Source organism: Gavialis gangeticus, unplaced genomic scaffold (assembly GCF_001723915.1).
Source record: "Gavialis gangeticus isolate Ggan-Ray unplaced genomic scaffold, GavGan_comp1, whole genome shotgun sequence".
NCBI classification, from domain to species: Eukaryota; Metazoa; Chordata; order Crocodylia; family Gavialidae; genus Gavialis; species Gavialis gangeticus.
Window position 1 is genome coordinate 96,420,876 of NW_017728992.1, and position 7,529 is coordinate 96,428,404.

Sequence of the window (7,529 nt, forward strand, 5' to 3'; positions counted from 1 at the left end):
GCAATCCCCTAGACCAGCAGTGTTCAATCCTCAGTTCACGGTGCCATGTTATCTACCCCATAGGGCTCCCCACTTTTTGGAAATTTAGTGTTGGGGAAGCAGTACCATCACTTGCCAGCTGCCAGATTTCTGGACATGTGGGGAACCCTGGGCCCTGAGCACTGGATCAGACACCCAGTGCCAGAGTAAGAGTGACAGGGCCAGGCAAGGGTGACAAAAGGTTGAGCACTACTGCTCTAGACCAGTTACTCTCAGCCAGGGTACTGAAAGATCCCATCAGAGATACTATGGCGTGAATACTGTGATTGCAGCAGTAATGGCAACCAGCTGAGAACCACTGGGACAAGCTGAGGCAGCACCAACTGGTTCTCAACTACTGATGCCACCACATTCAAGAGTTACAGACAGATGCAGGTTTTCTGGAAAACTTTGAGCCTATCTTTGATTATGGAAAAAAAATTACATACAGCACACTTAATGTGGTTTAAATGTTATAGTCAAACACATTTAAAGCTTTATGTAGAAATAAATTATTTTTATTGGAATACTTGTAAAAATGTAAAGACAATACACAATAACATATACTTCCTTTACATTATTTGTTTAAATTTAAGGGAAAAAAGGCACTGAAAACTGTTGACACACTAATTTTAGCACACCCAAAGAACTGTGCATGATATGCCGTAGTTGTCCACTCACCTGCTTCAACAGAGTTTAACTCTCTTCCGCTGAGGTCATTGTGGCATTTCCAGTTTCACTGTCACTATCTGTAGAATCACTTGCACTACTTATTAGTTCCATTTCAAAATCAGATTGAGGCAAATCTGATTCAGAACTACGTGAACCACATTCTCTCTCATTAAAGAATGGTTTTACCAATGAGTCTCTGGGCAAGGGCAACTTATCATCACACTGCTTTTTCTTCACTTGTGCTTCTGACTGATTCTCCAGAAGCAGGAGATTTTGAGAACTAGAAACAAACTTAGCAGTGCATTAATTCGATAAGTCTATTCCTCTTTTTTGTCCCAATTGAGCTGAAAGCCTTCCAGTTCTGCTCACAAGAAGCTACTATTGGTGGAACACTTAGGATCTTTAAAGCAATCCCGCACAACAGTTGGGCACTACAGTATACCTTCCACCATGTGAGAGGAGATATATTCTCTGCTGTGTGCCAAATGATGTCTTTGCTCCAAAGTTTTTCTTTTGCACAGTACTCAACAACGTCTGCCATCACAGAGCTTTTGATGATGTTGGGGACATTCTTAGCTACTTCCATAATTGTATCGAGAGTAGATAATTCATCTTCTGATAAATGTTGTCCTTGGTGTTGAGGATTCAAAAGGTTTGCTTCCAAATGAACTGGATAAGAGCAAAACTCAGATTTCTTAGTAAACATTTGTTTTACTACTTATTTTTCTTTTTCGGAGAGAGGTGAAGAAGGCAAAAGCTCAATTAGATTTTCATTCAGTTGTCTGACTATCTCTGGAATATCTGAAAGGCTTGGTCCATCTCCTTGAAGTTTCCTGATAGTCACTGAAACTGGTAGTAGCAACCTGAATGCTCCTTGAACTCTAACCCAGAACACATCGTTGTTGAGAATCTACTTCTGACTATTCACAGGAATAATTTGGGATACTGTGTCATCTACTGAAGCACACTGCAAACAGTTCTATGTGCGCAGCAAACTATGTAAACACTTTGTAGCTGAGCCCCATCTAGTTTCTTCTGACAATAAAAGTGCACTTTCCTTCCCCTTCTCTTTCTGTAATTTCTTCAAAGTCTAATTAGGAACAAAATGACTACTGCTGAATACCTTCAATATTGCTTTGCAGTTTGCCAATATTGTCTTCACACTTACTATGTCCTTCGCCAGAAGATTCAACCCATGAGCAAGACAGTCAAATACTATTAAACGAGGATACTTTGCCTTTAATATTTGCCACTCAGCTTTCATGTTTCTCGCATTAGCAGTTACAAGGGCTTGTACCCTGGAGGGACCTGTACTTTCAATCTCTTCAGTCAGTAATTTGGTTATGTATTCACCTGTATGAGGAGAAAATTTGGTAGCAATTGCTCTCAGGAATATTGGTCCAGGTGTTGCTAACAATGTTCAATAAAGGATTTCCTTGTATATCAATCCATCCATCTGACAGTCAGTGAGTCTGCTTAACCAACCCTTCGAATAACTAGTTTTTGAACTTTGCCATACTTTTTATATAAGAAAGTGATAAGCAATAACATGATGGTAACTTATATGATGGACGATTAGCATAATACAGCAGCAGCATAGAGACAAATTAATTAGGCAGTGCATACAGATAACAACTAGTGATGCAATATCTCCATAGATACAAACATTTAATCATTTCTCCTTAGACCTCTCAAACATTTCAGTATAGCCTCTACCAAGCTAAGCAGTTCTCAACACAGACAATTTTTTGTTCATCTGAGTTACACCCAGAAGTTAATTCCTCCAAGAGTTTACAGTCTAAAAAAACAAGAGTGTAGTGTCTGAGAAAAAAAGATGTTTTAGCCCAGTGGTTGTCAACTAGGGATATGTATACCCCTAGGGGTACTTGTCGTAGGGGGTATGCAGAACTCTGTGTGCATTCATGAAGCTGCAGAGCATCACATGGGTGGCCAGGAGTGCAGCTCAGCTTGGGGAGAGCAGCCAGGCCTGGCTAGTAAATTTGTCCTATGGGAAGGGAGTGGGGCTGGGGCATGGGACTGACCGGGATCTGCACGCAGGTACTACCCAGCTGGAGCGCAGCGCAGAACAGAGCTACAAGTGGCTCATATGGGGGGGGAGGGGGGGGCATGGGCGTGGCAGCTCCCACTACTTCATGAATCCTGGGAGGATATGGGGGGAACTTGCCCCTGGATTTGCACATGGGGCGTGCCCCCCCCCTCAGTCTCGTGCCCCTCCCCAGCTGGGCAGTCCCTGCCCCACTCCGTCCCCCCCACTGGCAGCTCACCCTGCACACAAATCAGGGGGCACATGCCCCCCACACCCTATGGGGATGTGCGCAGCAGTGGGAGCCACTCCCCACTCCCCAAACGAGCCACTTGCAGCTCCATCCCATGTCCCACACCGACCCAGCTAAGCAGCGCCTGCCCCTGCCCCATGCCCCTCCTCACCACAGGCCCTCTATCTGTCCCCTGCCCTAAAAACAAGAAAAAATATAAAGGGGTACATGAGCTGAAACTTTGAGACAGAAGGGGTACACTTGTTAAAAAAAGGTTGAAAACCACTGTTTTAGCTCATTGTTTTTGGTTATCAGTAGTAGCAATATTAGATTTCATAGACATTAGGGCTGGAAGGGACCTCGGAAGATCATTGAGTCCAGCCCCCCACCCAAAGGGCAGGAAGTCAGCTGGGGTCATAGGATCCCAGCAAGATAAGCATCCAACGGCTTGGCAGGACAGAAAGTTATCATCAGGGATCTGGGTTTTCTGTTTCCCACAGAAAAACAGAGAAAACCACTGACTTCCCATTTTTATCAGAGAAAATGTGGATTTTCTCTTTTAGCGGAGAAACCTACGGATTTCCCCTTTTTGCAAAGAGCTCTGCAGGCTGGCTGAATTCCAGCCTGCAAGAGCTCTTTGCAAAAGGGGCGATGAAACCCCCCAACCCTGCCCTGAGTGGAAGGGAGATGGGGAAGGGTGGGGCCTGATGCTCACACTTAACAGAGGCTGCTTCAGGCTCATTCTGTTTGGAGGTAAGTGGGTCTTGGGGGTTGTGGGGTGGAGCAGGGCTGTGGGGGAATCTGACTAAGGGCTGAGGGAGCAAGGACATTTGCAGCCGGCTGAGCACTCCAGCCAAGGGGGTTTGTAGCCTCCCTACTCCAGGCTGGAGAGCCCGGCTGGCTGCAATCCCCTGCTGCTCCCAGCCAGCTGCAAATGCCCCTTCCCGTGCCCAGCTGGGGAGTGCCCAAGCTGGCTGGGGGCTGATGGAGCAGGGAGGCTGCAAACCCCCACTCCACCCAGAGTACCCAGGGGGCTGTGAACCTTCCCCACTTCTGGCCGGAGTGCCCAAGCTGGTTGGTGGCTGAGGGAGTGGGGAGCGGGAAGCTTTGCAGCTGGCTGGGCACTCCAGCCGGGAGGCAGGGGGTTTGCAGCCTCCCTGCTCCCTCAGCCCCCAGCCAGCTTGGGCACTCTCCGGCTGGGGGTTGCAGCCAGCTGGGCACTCCGCTCTCCCCTAGAGTGCCCCATCAGCTGCAAACCCTTGGTTGCAAATGCTGGGCTCCCCACCCTACTGCCCTCCCCCAGGCCCTCCAGATGGCAGCATGTGAGACTGGCATGGCAGGGCACAGCGGGGCTGTGCTGGAAAGCTGCCCTGGCCACAATTCCTCTGTGTGCATGGGGGCAGCTCAGGGTTGCGTCCCTCGCAGCTGTCCCCACCTGCAGGGCAAGCGTGGCCAAGGCAGCGTGGAGCTCGCAGTGGCAAGTAGCTTTCGTGCACATCCCTGTGTGTGCTGCCACGCTGGGTTGCACACGCTGCACTCTGGAGGGCAGCAGGGTGGGGAGCACGATCCCAGAGTGTGCACACACCTTGCCCCCACCCCCCACAGATCTCGGGAGTGCAGGTCCCCTCTGCCCCCAGGGAGTGCACACTGCAGCTGGGAGCTGGCCCTACCTGAGCCCACAGCAAGCAGGCAGCTGGTGGGGGGGAGCTGGCTCGTGCTCCTGCTGCAGCAGCTGCTGCCTTCCGTTGGAGGCAGGGAGCTGTGGACCTGGGTCCCTGGCCCCACAGCCCTGGCAGCTGGGGTCCCCTCTGGCAGGGCAGAGGCTGTGGGTGGGGGGCAAGGGGGCACAAGCAGGGCTGTGGGGGGCATTTAACTTAAAAAAAATCCCCAAATCCATGGTTAATCAGAGAATTTGTGATTTTTTTATCACGGAAAACCAGGATCCCTGGTTATCATATACTTTTTTGGGTATATTATAGCAAAAGGCAAGCTTTAAAGACATGGGAGTAAAGGTGGCAGCTTGTAGACTATTTTGACATTACGTGAAATAATGGGAAAAAATGAACAAAGACAACAGAAGTCAGTTTTACTGGCAAAACAAAATCAGAAGTCGAACTCATGTATGCATAATACAGCAGAAATATAGGATGTGATTAGGGTATGGAGAACATTGAAGATTATGTATGGAAAGAAACATGGTGTGAATAAAATTGCATAGAAATATTAAGTACAACAAGCCAGGAAGCTCTTTTTTTTCTTTTTTTTAAACATATGGTAATATTCATGCATCCGATTTTTGCAAGGTCCCAAAAAGAAAAACAAAGTCTTTCCATGGCTTATGGCTAAACAGCAGAAGCCTGAGGTCTTCAGGGCTAGGGGTTGCACCCTGAGGCCTGTGTGCTGGGGCCCAATCTAACGACAGCACCAGAAAGCGCATGGCAGGCCCGATGCAGCATGTTAACTCTGGGAGCTGTAAAGAGCACCAAGGACCAATCCAGGAAGCTGGAGCACAAACCTGACACTTGGGACAGACCAACCCCGCAATACAGTACAAAGTTGAGGAGGGGAGGCTCCCTACGGCTGCAGAAATTTGCAGCAGGGGGGCATGGAGGAGGGAGCAAAAGGGGGAGTGGTGGGACTTTTAATGGTTGTGGCTCCCAAAGCTGCAACATTTAATACTGCCACTGCTCTGTCCCTCTCCACCTAAGTTTCCAGACTCACAGGACTTCCTTCCATGCAATGCACACCCAAATTTTCCCCAGCTGGCTTTTAGGGGGATAAAGGGTAGGGGCAGTCTACATGCAAGAAAATACAGAAATCTGTGTAATAACTTGTTGCAATTATGAAGATTGGAAACAAGTTGGGGCAGAAGACAGCTTTTCACAACAAAAGCTGAAATGAAAACCTGGATCCTGAAGACCTGATATCAGGAGCAACAGCAAAATTCAAACACATCTAGCCAGCATAAGGCAAAGAAGGGGCAGATAATAGAATCTAGTCACTGTGGGAGGTGGGTAAGCTAAGCCCAGCCCACTATCCATTTTGCCACTCAGTCCCATCTCTTCAACATCAACAAATCAATTCCACTAGAGCTGCAGCTACACTGCGGTGCCAAAGCATGTCACTGGGACATTCCCGAGTAGCCCCAAACCAAATACAAAACATGCTAGTGAAGCCACCCATGGAGTATCCCCAGCATCCTCACATGAGTTTAGAGTGGGAGGGAGTGCTGCACTTGACCATGGTGAAGCCAATCAGTTAGGCCAAGCTCTCCAGTAAAAAAAAAAGGCTACTGCCTTCCTTCTTTTTACACTAGACTTGTACAGCTTTATTTTTTTGCACTTAAGACATAACAAATCCCATGGCCCATCTTCACATTTTCCCCACAACCAGCCCCTCAACTCCAGAGTCATAGAAGAGTAGAGCTAGAAGGGACCTTCAGAAATCAGCTAGTCCAACCCCTGCCTGAGGCAGGATCATCCCTATACACACCATAATTTAATCTCTACATAACATTACTATCAACCCTGACAACAGACCTAACACTATAACCTGCTGCAGGTAAAGCAGGGGAACCACTGCAGCCAAAGTCCTGCTTCTATGAAATGTTGTCAATAGATACGGTCAAGAGGTCAGTAGAGGCCCACGCCCCCCACTACAGAGGAAAGCAAAGCCCACCGCAGTCTGTACTAATCTGACCATGAAGTAAAATTCCTTCCTGACCCCAAATATGGTGATCAGTAGGGGCCCTGAGCAGAAGGGCAAGACTCCAATCAGGAACCTCAGAAGGAGCATTGGTGCACCCCAGTCACCACCCCTTGGCTGTTGCCAACCCCAGTGCCCCTGAGGAAGCATTAAAAACATAGCAGGAGGGGGAGACAACCAGCACAGCACAGCACAGCACAGCACAGAAACATGTGAAATACCAGTAAGAGAACATCAGCATAACTCCGGGGCAGGCAAACTCTGGCCTGGGGGCCAGACTGGGAAATGGAGTTTGCCATGGAACCAACAGCCTCTGTCTGCATGACTCTGCCTAGTTTCCATGGAGACCCCAGTAGAGTCAGGGTGACAGTGCCGGGCCAAGGTTTCCATGGAAATCGGCTCCAGCAGCACTGGGGAGTACGTGGCTGGGTGGAGAGCTGCTCCGGGGGTGGGATCTTGCAGCGGTGACAGGCGGAGCTATAATCCGCTGTCCGCAAGCCCCAGGCAGAGGCATGCAGGCAGTGAATTGCAGCCATAGTTACACCTAGATCCTAGTTACCTTCCTCATTGACTCTGTATTAATATAAAGAGCTTCAAGGAAAAAAATGCAAAACCCCAGAGGTGCATTGGGTGTGGAAGGGAACCACCCCCCTGCATTCTCTTTGAGGGAAAAAAACAAAAACCCCATGGCACCAGAAAGGAGATAGACATCTTGTGCCTTGCAGTGGCCCTGAGAGGGGAGGACGGCTCCCTGTGAGGGATTTGGCAGAGAAAATCCCTCCAGGCTCCGCCCCGCGGCCTCACGCCTGTGCAGGGGGCGCCCAGCGGGGACCTGCTCAGCTGCTTCCGCCAGAGCCC

The 7,529-nt window shown here is 49.0% G+C and overlaps 1 protein-coding gene across 1 annotated transcript in view; it reads right to left on the minus strand.

Moving 5' to 3' along the window:
- SMCHD1 (structural maintenance of chromosomes flexible hinge domain containing 1) overlaps positions 1–7,529 on the minus strand; it is a 188,403-nt gene that overhangs the window by 180,393 nt on the left and 481 nt on the right. The window lies entirely within an intron of this gene.